Source organism: Microtus oregoni, unplaced genomic scaffold (genome assembly GCF_018167655.1).
Source record: "Microtus oregoni isolate MIOR12 unplaced genomic scaffold, Mior012 000046F_ref0000063, whole genome shotgun sequence".
Taxonomy (NCBI): domain Eukaryota; kingdom Metazoa; phylum Chordata; class Mammalia; order Rodentia; family Cricetidae; genus Microtus; species Microtus oregoni.
In genome coordinates, this window is record NW_024543220.1 from 6,294,018 (window position 1) to 6,308,798 (window position 14,781).

Genomic DNA, 14,781 nt, shown 5'->3' on the forward strand with positions numbered 1-14,781 from the left:
GTGGAAGTCAAATAAACCCCTTCTTGCCATAAATTGATTTTTGTCACAGTGTTTGACATGGGCAAACAGAATGGAGTCTGGAATACTGAGTTTTACTGACTTTCAACAAGTTAACTAAACACATTCACGGTACCGCTCTTCTTTTGTTTATAATGGAATGAAGTACTTCCTATGAAAAATATGATGAGCTAATGTAATTAAGACTCTGAGTGGCTCCTACAAGGGCTGAAGAAGCCTGCTGAATAATAAATCAAACTCCCTTACTTCCTGGAACTTAGCCAGGTAGAAAATAGTTCTGAGTAGTCAAACTAGAAGGCACTAATTATTGTAAATTACAAGTTCAAGAATGAGACAACAACAAAAGTGCTAATGAAATCACATTGGGTTTTACTTCACTGGAATTCTGAACCTATTTCTGTTCATTAGTTCTTGAAGTAGTCACTGCCCTAAGCACAAACATCTACCCTCCGAGTCATTTAATGCATGCATGTCTAGGCATTCTAAAGTATTGAGAATTGTTCAAGAGATAAATGGTTTTGGAAGTGTATAAGAAAAAGAAGATTGAATTAAACATATTTACAGACATCAGGGTGATGAGCAGACAACCCCTGATGTGTAATGCCATCATATATTCCTGCTTTTTACCTTCTTACCTCAGTATCCCCCCTCTCTCTTTCTCTCTCTGTGCGTGTGTGTGGGTATGTGTGTGTGTGTGTGTGTCTGTCTGTCTGTCTCTCTTCTTCTTCTAAGAGCTAATAGGGTGTCTTTACCCTAATGGTAGTGAAAATATAATAAAACAGTAAGTTTGAATTAAACAATATGCATTTATCTATCTTAATGTTTGGTTTAGCAAACACAAAATGAAATTGTCAGAATCAAATGCCCTTCTAGTCCTGTGAGCATTTGAAGTCAAGTCATTTGAGGAAATGGTCCTAGCAAAGCAAAACATGATTCAATTTCTATGACTAACACTATTGCAGTCTTCTCAAATCACATGTAATACTGATTAGAATTACATAGATTTAAAAACAATACTAGAATTTTTATTTTCAATCCCCATTTACTACCATAGATGTACTTTTGGTGAATTCAGTATACTTCAGTAGCATCCAGAAATTGGTTTGAATTCATTCTAAAACTAATATGAACCTTACAATTGGTGACTATCCCCTATATCACAAACAACACCACATACCAGGAAGTTTATAAGTAAGTACAAACACGCTTTACCATTTTGTGATCATAAATAGTCTCTTCTACAGTCCACTAAATCTCCACTATATTTGGAAACATATTCTCGAAGAATAATATACCTGTATGAACTAAAAATTAATTCAGTGTTACAGCTTGGTGAAGTCTCACAGTATGATGGACGCAGGAAGACACTGATAAGAAATCATGGAAAGAATTGGTAGCTGAATTCCGAAGATGACTAAAGTTTTAACATTCCTAGCCTTGGCTTTTTGAGATGCTTTCTGTGGAGTAAAGACATCCTGTCTGTAACTGGAGTTCTAGTATGTACTCTAGAGACTGCACATGAGTTAACCTCATTTCCATATTTCTATACTAGCAATCTGGTGCAATCTATAATACAGAGTAGCTTCATTGAACACTTAACCAAATATGACCTATTGCAGCAAAAGTAATAGAGGCCCTGACCACGGATGTTATGCCTGACTACTCAACTAAGTGACACAGCTTCGCTCATGTTGCGTTCGATTCTCATTCTTATACATCAAGAGAAACACGAAAGCTGGAAGAGAAACTGAATTGTAGACTCAGGATTGGATTAGTTAGTGTTTTCCTTTAAATTTTGTATCTGCATGGAACACATATTTTCCTTTCTTAAGATTGCACAGTTCTAGTAACAAAGAATAATAGGTTATGGTAGTTTAACACACACTGGAAGAATATTTTAAAAGTAAACCCAAAAGTTAGAAGTCAAAGAACAAGTGTGGAGGATTTTTTTTTTATCTTCCTCATTTGTCTCCCTCCTTGCCTTGAAGGTACTTTTCTTCTTCACACTGCGTTCCCTCTAGGCATTAGATATTTTGATCTAGAACCCACCTTAACTCATCTAAAGGCAGCTATTCCTTCACAGTTTCTGTCTCCAAATGCCTGCTTATATTTTCCTAAGTACTGGGCTTTCATTAGCAGTATACAGAGCATCTGGGAAAATAGTTCAATAGATAAAGTAATTCTCACACATGTGAAAGGAATTAAGTTTGATTGTTAGCATCTATGGAAAAAAAGTAGTTTACAAATCATTATGCAAGTTTACAAAAATGAATCCAGATTCATGGCACTTTCTTGTAATCCTAGCACTGTGAAGGCAAACATGAAGATTCATGGGGCTCACTGGCAAATACACACTACTACTTGGCAAGTCCCTCACAAGCCCAAGCACAACATGATCATATAGCCACACAGATATGCACCTGTACACATAAACATAGAAACATATGTGCAATCAATCTCATCCACATATCTATAACTTCATGGCTTGTTTTTTCTTGTGTACAACTAGAAATACCCTCTGTAAGCATTTTTTTAAAAATATCCAATATGTTTTATTTGGTATAAACAGTATACTGTTTATAAGTTTCCTCAAACTTATTCGTTTTGTCCAATCAAGCAACTTTAATAAATAAATTATCCTCCATGCCCCATCTTAATCTACCTTTTGGCAAACGGCAGACTTATCAATTTGTATGGCTTTGATTTCTTTCATTTTCTGTTTGTTGGTATATTTCCATTGTGAAGAGCATTGGGCTATACAGAATTTCTTTCCAGTATATTGTGGATTTTGACAAGATCAAAACCATATTCTTTTTTTTTCTCTTCCCTTCGAGCTAGTCTCCTTGCTTCTGTCAATCTCCCTTTCATTTTCATGATATTTGAGTAAATTGATTTATTCATCATATAAAATCTAGTAGCAAAAATGTGAAATTTGTCTTGAGTCTGGCTCCCTTGTTTCAATATGATTATATCAAGTTCTACCATTTTTTTCCAGAAAATGCCATATTTTTATCATTTTTAGCCAAATGCATCTTAACTGTTTACATATACTACATTTTTATTTATTCTCTTTTCTGGAAGCCTGGCTAATGTGTTAATATGGCTGTGAGTCATTATACAATAAATGAGGATAAGCAATCATCTCTTTGTATACATTGACTTGGATTGGGAGTATGTAGCCAGAATTGATTGACATGTCGTTTGGTATTTCTAATCACTTTTGAGGTGTCTCTCTACTGAATTCATAGTGTTCTAAATAATTTGCATCCCTACTGTAAAAAGAAAAATTTCCCTTTTATCAATAGTCTCACCAGAATTTGTTATTTATTTTTTGTTTGTTTCTGGTTTTGTTTTTGTTTATTGTTTTTTATTATTTTAGACTCTCTGGCCTGGATGAGATGAAGTCTGTTTAGTTTTACACCTTTTTTTTTAAAAAACAGAGTGAAATATTTTGAGCACTAATTGTCTATTGAACCTCACCTTTTGATAATCTAGCCATTTCATTAGTCAATTTATTTATTGGATTGTTTGAAATTTTCAAATCTTGCTTGTTTTGGGTCCTCTTATAAGTGACATCATGTGGTTAGTATGTCTGTTTCTCATATATTTCAGCATAACACAGATTTTTTAAATCAATGTTCATGCCAAATATTTCATTTGTCTCTACTCATTTGTATTAGTCCAGCAATGAAAGAGCATTCCTCTTTCTCTCTTACCTTACAAATTCTTGTTGTCCATTATAATTTTATTAGAAGCTATTCTAATAGATATGAGATGACCTTTCATTTAATGTGCTTTTCCCTGAAGGTAAGTAACATTCAACATGTGTGTCCATTTTATTCACAAACCCTTATATCTCTTTTGAGAAATATATGTTCATATGCTTTTTCTATTTTAAAATCAAATTGTTATCTTACTAATTAGTTGATTTCCTGATAATTTCAGATTCTATGTGTACTGTTTGCAAAAATATATGTACATTTAGTAGGTTGTCTATACATTACATTGTTTTTTAACTTAAAGTTGCTATGATTATCTTCACACCTTTAGGAATGAAGAGAGATGACAAGTTAAGGGCTTTCTACAGACTTATTTTTCACTGATAAACATTTACATGTATTCAATAGTTATGGGAGTGCTGTAATTGGATTGGGAGAAGAAAGCTTATGAAGCATATGTTGATAAATGTTCTGTTGCAATAACTTCAGTTGAGTTCATCTCAACTTGGACATTTTTGTTTCAGAAAAAATACTATGTTTTCTTCCACACCATCTCCTGCACAACTGGCTAGTCTCTGCCACCTCTGCTTTCCTTCCCTTCTTCTTTAACTCCAAAATCCTGTGGCCTTCTATGATTCAATTCTTCCATCTACCTTCTTCTTACTTCTCATACTCTTATCTGACAATTATGTCCTCTTCTCTGTATCTAGTCACTGTCTTTTATTTTAGACTTATTTAAATTACTACATATTGTACTTCCAAAATTAACCAAAGATGTCAAAAATTCTTCGGTGTACAATAGTAAGCTTTACTCTAAATTTTCTTAGTTTTCCTTATTTTGGTAATTGATATCAGGATATCCTTATAATCTGGATACAAAATTAAATGTAAACTCGTAAGTACATTTGCATAACAACCAGACATGATTTCCCTTGTTTCTATTTAATCAAGCATCCAGTTCTGAAATACGAGGTCCAAAATTTGACCCAAAGCATTTGTATTTCTCCAGCTCTACTAGAATAAGAGTAGTTCAAACCAACACTATCTCTGAATTAGTTAATAGATTTCCAATTGTTTTTGATCCATCTTGTTTTGACACTCCATATGGCTTTTATGTCCTCCAAAGACCTCAAGATCTGTTACATGGTCCTTAATGTCTACACAAGGAAGCTATTGGTGCCATATTGACTGTTAGCTAACCTTCATACATATTATAGATTCTCCCTGCTAATCATCATTATTGCTTCTTTCTTGTTCATTGCATGTTAGCCTGAGAATCACTTCCATACACCTGTGTTAATTAATGTATGAAAGCACTTTAGGCTCTAGATCTGTAATATACTCTTTAGTAATTTATTGACCATTGTGAAATGTTTCTCCCTAACGTATTTTTATATGAGTCTCACCAGACTGACTTTATTCCTTGTGCTCTTTAGACACACATACAGGAATTTCTCCTATATGGTAAGTCATTAAGTGAGAGTAGAAGGAAATGTATGAATATGAAATATTTGTACCATTGAAGTTTTAATTTTCTTATCATCAAAAAATCAGTGGAAAGAGTAATAATACTTAAAGAAAGAAACCATGTTGATTTGCAAGTATTTCATGAACTCTCTAAGACTACAAAAGATAGTTGTTGATAACTTAGAAAATAGGACAGTGAGGAGACTCATTGTGTGCAACTCAGGTGACCCAAATCCAATCCTTATGACCCCATGGTGGAATGGGAGAACGAACTCCCGAATGTTGTCCGATGGTCTCTATATTCCAGCTCTAGTGGCATACAGATCCCACTTACTACCCTCCAAACACACACACACACACACACACACACACACACACACACACACACACTAATAAATAATGCGAAATAGTCTTAGACTAAAAATTATACAACAGTCTTCATAGTATCAGTTCTTCAACATTCTTATGTAAACACCAAGTGAGGGAATAAAAATATAGTTTAAAATGCATTTAGGTAGAATTTGTCATTTCAATGACACATAGTGTAATGGTAATTCTTAGTAGTGCTATTTATTCAATAAAATTATTTTCTAAATTGTATTGTATTTTGTAAATTTGGGATAAAATTTTACTTTGAATACAAAGAATGAGTATTTGAGTATTTGGTTATGTTATCACGGTGTGGGAGGCTGTTATGCTAGAGATTATAGAAGGAGAGGGAATAACAATTTGAATGGACAAAAGCTCAATGATGCTTTTCTTATTCACTGGAATTATATTTCAAAATAGTCATGAATTTGACAGTCTTTTGTGTTAGAACTTATAAGAAAAAAATCTACTTATTTCTTTATAACTCCTAATATTAATGTCTTCGGCTTGCCCTTAATCTAATTTTCTACTTTCATTCTTTTATCCATGCATATAACACCCCCCAACCTCCCCACACACATGCATGCATGCAAACATACACACATAGAATAAATAAATGACAATGTATTAATTTTTAGATCACTTTCCCTCCAGTGAGTTCAATTCCATTGATTTTACATATGCAATGTTATAGGTGCTATGAATGTAAGATGATAACCTAAATTAAAAGTTAAAATTTCAGAGCATAGCCTTTACATTCCATTCCTGAGCTGGTGTTATTTTGCCATCACTATAACTGACCATTAAGGTTTTTATTATAAAGTAAAAACTGGAGTATTGTCATCTGCATATTTAAATAACTCCTATTGTAACAAATTCTTGAACAATGGAGGAAGAACAAACCATTAACTACTCACATATAGTTTTCAGAACTGAGCTAGAGCATATCTGTTTTAATTATTTGTGTATCTTCTTTTACTAAGGTAAATAAGAACTCCCCCATGCCTCTCATCCTTTCCCTCCATCCTCCATTCTCCTTTCTTTTATTATTTATTGAGAAAAGGAAAAAAACAAGTTTCCGCCTCCTCCCAGCCTCCCATTTCCCTCCCCCTCCTCCCACCCTTATCCCCCTCCCCCCACTCCCCTCCCCCTCCCTCTCCAGTCCAAAGAGCAGTCAGGGTTCCTTGCCCTGTGGAAACTCCAAGGTCCTCCCCCCTCCATCCATATCTAGGAAGGTGAACATCCAAACAGGCTAGGCTCCCACAAAACCAGCACATTAAGTAGGATCAAAACCCCATGCCATTGTCCCTGGCTTCTCATTAGCCCTCATTGTTCGCCATGCTCTGAGAGTCCGGTTTTATCCCATGCTTTTTTAGTCACAGTCCAGCTGGCCTTGGTGAGCTCCCAATAGATCAACCCCACTGTCTCAGTGGGTGGGTGCACCCCTCGTGGTCCTGACTTCCTTACTCGTGTTCTCCCTCCTTCTGCTCCTCATTGGGACCTTGGGAGCTCAGTCCAATGCTCCAGTGTGGGTCTCTGTCTCTATCTCCATCCATCACCAGATGAAGGTTCTATGGTGATATGCAAGATATTCGTCAGTATTGCTATAGGATAAGGTCATTTCAGGTTCCCTATCCTCAGCTGCCCAAGTAACTAACTGGGGACATCGCCTTGGGCTCCTGGGAGCCACTCTAGGTTCAAGTCTCTTGCCAACCCTAAGGTGGCTCCCTTAACTAAGAATTGTGCTTCCCTGCTCCCCTATCTAACCTTCCTTTATCCCAATCCTCCTTTTTCCCCAAGTTCCCCCCTTCCTCCCCTTCTTCCTTTTCTCTCCCCATCTCCCCTTACCTCCATCCCACCCCACCCCCAAGATCCCAATTTTCTCCCCGGCAATTTTGTCTACTTCCCATATCCAAGAGGATAACTATATGTTTTTCCTTGGGTTCAACTTCTTACTTAGCTTCTTTAGGTTCACCAATTGTAGACTCCGTGACCCTTATTTATGGCTAGAAACCAATTATGAGTGAGTACATCCCATGTTCACCTCTTTGGGTCTGGGTTACCTCACTCAGTATAGTGTTTTCTATTTCCAACCATTTGCATGCAAAATTCAAGAAGTCGTTGTTTTTTACCACAGAGTATACTCTAATGTATATATTCCACACTTTCTTTATCCATTCTTTCATTGAAGGGCATCTAGGTTGTTTCCAGGTTCTGGCTATTACAAATAATACTGCTATGAACATAGTTGAACAAATACTCTTGTCATATGATAGGGCATCTCTTGGGTATATTCCCAGGAGTTGTATTGCTGGGTCCAGGGGTAGGTTGATCATGAATTTCCTGAGAAACCGAAATACTGATTTCCAAAGTGGTTGCACAAGATTGCATTCCCACCAGCAATGGATGAGGGTACCCCTTCCTCCACAGCCTTGAAAGATCTATTTGAAAAGAACTTTAAGGCATTGAAGAAAGAAATTGAGGAGGATACCAGAAAATGGAAGGACCTCCCTTGGTCCTGGATTGGGAGGATCAACATAGTAAAAATGGCAATTCTACCAAAGGCAATTTATAGATTCAATGCAATCCCCATCAAGGTCCCATCAAAATTCTTCACAGGTCTTGAGAGGACAATAATCAACTTTATATGGAAAAACAAAAAACCCAGGATAGCCAAAACAATCCTATACAATATAGGATCTTCTGGAGGCATTACCATCCCTGACTTCAAACTCTATTACAGAGCTACAGTGATGAAAACAGTGTGGTACTGGCATGAAAACAGAGATGTTGACCAATGGAATCATATAGAAGACCTGAATTTTAACGCACAAACCTATGATCACCTCATTTTCGATAAAGGAGCTAAAAGTATACAATGGAAGAAAGAAAGCATCTTCAACAAATGGTGCTGGAATAACTGGATGTAAACCTGTAGAAGAATGAAAATAGACCCATATCTCCCTTCTTTATTATACTACTGTGTCTTTAAAGTCAAATAAAGGGTGGCTACTACCTTTCTCTGTTTAATTATTTCTGAAATAATCTAGAGCAGTCAGGGTTCCCTGCCCTGTGGTAAGTCCTAGGTCCTCCCCCCTCCGTCCATTCCTAGGAAGGTGAACATCCAAACTGGCTAGGCTCCCACAAAGCCAGCACATTAAGCAGGATCAAAACCCTGTGCCATTGTCCTTTGCGTATAAGATTTGTTATTAAAAAGAGGTTTTAATCATAAAATATTTGCTTCATATAAAGGCTGCCTTTAATGTACACATATAATATATACAGCGTAATAATCAAATGAATACTCATAAACAAAAAAAAAGAAAGTTCCCTACTAGTACTAAGTACAATAAATCTCTATCATATTCTTCATTAAGGGTAAGGATATCTGATCAAGACCTTGAATTTTAATACTGCTGCACGAAATATCATTCATGCTTCCAAATTTGTCTTGTGGAGACAGTTAAACTTTGAATAAAAATTCCCTCCTCAAAAAGAAATAAAAATCCAAAAACAAAGAAAGAAAAACAGAAAGGAAAAGGAAAAGGAAATGTCACATATTGGTTGGATTTTGTTTCTCAGCTGCTGACAATATTAAGCAGAAATGGGATCATTATTCAGTTGTCTTCATCTGTTAGTTAATGCAGTAACTTAACTCTATCCTTGTCATTCCTGATTGGATGATGAGGAAAGGGGCTGTGTTGGAGTTAGCAGATCACCTGCGCATGCTCTGAAGAGTGTACTTTGCCCTCAAAGTCTCTCTTTGTTTCCTGGGTACCATGAGGCAAATATCTTTAATGTATCATGTCTCTTCTCTGTGATGTATTGTCTCAGATACAATGGAGGCAGCCAACCATGAATGGAAGATTCTGAAAATATGAACCACAGCAAATTTTTCTCCTGCTAATTTCTGAGATGTTTTGTCACAAGAGTGAATGAGCTTGATTTGCACAGATATATGAAGCTTAGAGAGTTGCTGAACTTTAAGAGGTGCGTTAAAATTTAAATTTTAAATAATTTAAAATTCAAATTGTTTAAAATCTAATTTAAATAGTACAAAAGCCATGTTTGCAGGAGGAGTCCAGACCCAATATATGGTGGTTTTCTTTTTATGTTTCTCTCTTTTTCTCAGGTATTAGAGAGGAGAAAATGGCAAACAAACATTCAGTAAAGAATGCGATGCTGTATGATGGAAGAAGGCTGAATGACATTGCTCCCAATTTTAATGCATAGGTAACAGGATAGGGAGATAGCAAAAAACACTCATAAGGATGGGTCCTTGATAAACCCTTGAGAATAATTGGCATCTCATCATTTGTTCTTCTTCAGGGCAATCATCAGAGTGAGATACAAGACAAATTTTAAATTTTAGGGCACATTGATTAACTTAGTAAAGTTTCTGTATTTTATTCTTATCTAAAAATAAATACTAAGAGGAACAAGCACAAAAAAAACAGTGTTTGGGTTTCAATGGTTAATACCATTGAAAGGATTCTTACAAAGGCAATCATCTGTGGGAGCTAACAACTAATGGCTTCGATCAAGAACTATATTTCAATCAATCAAGAGTAGTTTATTGAGTGTCTATTAAATGGAAGTTCAATCCATTTCCATCGCAATCCACCTCTCTCAGCCTCTAGTGGAATTGAAGCAATAGATTCTATTAGAATGGAGAAAGAAAGTCTCCCTTGAGTCCATCCTTTCAGTTACTTGCTCCAATGTTAATGTGAGTAACACTTCCTCAGAGCATGAATTTAAAAAGTGATATGAAGAAAGCTTTTTGCACTGACTCTGGATAATATAAATTGTGAAAATGGCCATTGTCCTATTTCAAATGTGCTAAAAGCAAATGATGCCAGGTTTAGCTTTCTCATTAAACAATAGTGAAGTACATGTTGTCCACTGAACTCTACCTGAGTGTTAGCATTGATTGAGAACTAGTTAAGTATCTAGCATGTTGACTGATTATATTTAAATATGTAAATTTATTTATTGTTAGTTAAAGTAAAATATATTAATCAAATCAGAGGCATAATATGCAGATTCTGGCAAAGGTTTGATATGATTGTATTCCATACTCCATTTATTTAATCTCACATAGAGTCATACTTTTAATTCAAGAAGTTATGAAGTTATAGATAATTTATCTCAAACTTTCCTGATATAGAAACCTCTAAAAATAATGTGTTCTCCACTGGGAATTTCAAGATAAGGGAAGAAAGGACTTAGAAAGTTTTAAGGAGGAACAATGTCAACAGGTCGGGTTCCAACTCTTATAACAAATAGTAGTTTATAAACACTAGCTACTGAAACTCCCCATGCATGAGCACTGCCATAAAATTTGCATACACTAACATTTCTAAGCTTAAAACACAAATAGTTGACTTGAAAGTATGAAAGAGACAGACTCTTAGGATTCTCGAAGCAGTCCAAAGAATATGGGCAAAAATAAAGTTGAAGGTGAATAACTCTGCAAATCACCACAGTTTTGCTGAAACTTGACCAGTGAGATTCTGTGCCTGTAGCCACATTCAATGGTTACTACAATAAAAAACAACAAAAACAAAAAAAAAACCAAAAAAAAAAAAACCAAGCATTTCCCAAAAACTCTAAATCGACCCCTCTTATTTCATAAGTACAATCGTTCTAGTAAAGTAACAGGCACTGGGGAAGTGAAAGCCATCAGTTGGTCTCAACTTACAAACTAGACTTTCTATCTTTTTTTTTTTGGAAATAAACACAACATAAATAATAAAAAAAATTACAGAATGATTCTAACCGCATAGTCTTACTGTCCTCAGTTGTAGTTCATGATGTTAAGAAAGCCAAAGCCTTGTCAGGTTAAGGAATTGACAAAAACAAAATTATTGTATTCTCTTTATTCAACATACCAAAGGGGGGTATGAGCTAATGTATATGAAAGCAAGACACAATCAGAAAACTAATCATCCTGCTCTTCTTATTCCTGACTAAACGGTAGTGAAGCAGTCTATTCTGTTGATCAAGTTATAATCAATTATTACATCATCACAAGAGCTACCTTATTATCATTAAGTTACAATCATGGTTGCTAAAATTGCTATACAGAGTGGATTTGATACTTCTATATGCAAGACAAAAAGATTTTTTAAAAGGGGCTAAGTATATTTAGTTATTCTATATGAATAAAGCCATTTTAGAATTGATTTTGTGATTGTCTCATAGTTCAAACTAACATAAAATTTTATATCAGTTTTATGTGGTTGACATAAAGGACAACTCTGAGTCTTTAAATCTGCATCAGTTAATAGAACATACTTGCTTCCAATTGCTAGATGAATAAGTGTATCCTTACATGGAACTAGGAACACAATGAACTATGGCAGCCAGCTCTAAAGGCTTTGGCAGGATACATGCAAACAAGCTTACAGTATTCAAACAGAAATTATCACCTCTGAGCCTGTTCCATCATATATTTCACTACTGCAAATTAGGGACACAGTAATCAAATATGTATATAGAACTAGATCTCTTAGCTTCCCAGATAATGTACAAGGTATTTGCTTAATAATCTTTGTGTTGTGAAAGCTGAGCAATCATGTTTGGGATAGAAACCTTTCCTGAATGAAAATGGTGAAAGCATCTTTGTCATTCCACCAGCTAAAGGCAGCACTGGAGAGAAGGGCTTATGTAGAACAAGCCCTCACTAAAATCCAAGTCTTCCAACAGATTATTGAAGAGGGTGAAATAAACGTATGTTGCTGGTGAAACAACACTAAGATGAAGCCCTTAGCCTCTGCCGTAGGAATCTTAACATACATGTTAAAAGATGATTTTTCTAAGTTTCTCTTAACTATTGGGGATCTCTTGAATTGTCCATCCTCATAAAAGGATGTACCAAGATAGCCAACCTGTTTATTATCAAAGAACTCTGCACTATGCTATGTCTACGGTTGTCTGCATAAGATCTGTGATTGTCTCTTTCAACTTTTCTGGAAAGCTTATTATTTTCATGCTTAGAATAAAAGTGTTATGTGAGAGAGGATGCCTTGGCAGTGAGTATATGCAGAGAGGCCCTGCAATGCTCTCCTGCTCAGACAATGGGTAGTGAGTTTTTCTCAGCAATTGTTTCTGTCCTCCTGTATTTCTTACAAACCATCTGAAATTGTATTTACTGCTGTTCTCTGCCTATAACTTCCTTTATCTGTATCTGGATTTCAAATATTTGTTTCCATTCAGTCAGTCCGTAAGTCTACCCCTATTCCCCTTAATCTTTCACTAACATTACTCTCACAGAGATTAAATTATTTAATACAAAATTATTTTTATTAGCTTACACATTTTTCTCTGAACTAAAAGACATATTAGTGAGAAAAAATAGACCAGTATTTCTTGTGATGCAGTATTTACAATCATGACATCACTGGATATCTAAATTTTTACTGATCATTTCTGTCTAGTGAAGTCTTCATCAAACTTCATATAACATATCTAAAAAGTAAAAAAAAAAAGCAACCAACTCTAAATTCAGCCTAAATATTTTTACAGCATGGCTACTAACATCACAAAGTGCAAAGATGTTTTATGCAAATGCACTATATTCAGTATGATTCAGGTCAATTGACAGAGTCTATAAAATCAAGAGATATGTATTTCAAAATCTCAAAATTCTTTAACACTTCTGTATATAATTTCTTACATAAACAAAATAGCCATCTTGTATGAGTCATAATATGTTCCACTAAAATACTCTTTAGTGATAAAGCATTAATGTGTAACAGTGCCTATTTCATAAAGACTTCTCCAAGAGTAGACATATTGATTAGGTCAAATGCTAACCATTTCAACCCTTGGTTGTTCCAGGGAGAAGAATGAATGCAGTCTTGGTGGTAGAGATCTGATGGTCTGACTTCTTTGCAGTAACCTTTCAACACGAAACTTGCCTTAGGCCCTCTCCTACCCATTTTAAATACTGCTTTGCAATATTGGTCAAACTTGCTAAAGACAACTGTTGTCTCTAAACCCTTGTTCTAGTCTCTATGAAGTAGTATTATCTAAGGAGTAGAGTGCATGGAAATGAATGAATATCTCCTATTTCAAAACCTTTGGAGGACCTGAGTTTTGCAATCCTTGGCTTTGGCAGGTGCATCTCACACCTTGCCTTCTGTCTTGGTAGATGCTATTATTTCACAGAAGTCTTGAATCCTAAATAGATTACAAAACTGTATTTAACACAAATTTATGAACTGTTCTCCAGACAATTTTTGATGATTCCTGTTGGTAAGAGTCTTATTTTTATTTTAAAATGTCAGGATATTTTTGCAATGTGAATTTAATGAAGAATAAACTTGAAAATCTGTGACTTAGGTTTTTTCACTGCATTTATTAATCTAAATAATAATTATGTTAATTCATATGCAGAAAGTACCTGTAATGTGCCAGATATATTACACACAAACTAGAGTATATCCTCAAAATAGCCCGATTTCATAGGAGTAAATGTTTTTTCTAATTTATAACTGCTAAAATGAAGTTACATCAAGTGTATCTGAACACTTCAAGGGCTGTCTAGAAGCTCAACACAGAACCCCTACACAAACCTACCCAGCATAGTTTCTTCCTGCACAAACATCTGGTTCTTCCTGCATCCTGTGTGATAACAGCATCCAAAACAATGTGCTTAGTAATCATTTTAGAAAGCTGACAGTGCCCCTTGAGCATAGTTTTTGTAACTTTTAGCTCTTTGGGCTTTTGGGAAACATTTCCAAAATGTGGTATTAAATTTAAATATCCATCATAAATAGTTCTGGTTTTAAGGTCAAAATAAGATGTTACAACAATTAAATTTTCTCCAGTTATTGACATTTAAAAAAACTTACTTGCATTAAAAAGCTTAAAACGTGTCCATATTGCTAAATAGACTTCCATGGTATTTTATAATTAGCAGCTGCCAGTTTGTAGGTATATGCTTAATTATTTTGTCCTGTTTTCTTTTCTTGTTATTCATGCTTTTCCTGATCCCTTTCTTTCTATGCTATATTTTGGTCTGTTTAAAACACACACACATACACACATACATGCATGCACGCACGCACACACACACACATTTTAAATAGTAATTGTCAGCCAATGAAAGTAAATGGAACTCTTAACAATTATTCTCCCTCCCTTAAATTGTCATTCAAATTGGCACATGCTAACACATAAAATATATGTACTTTTCCATATA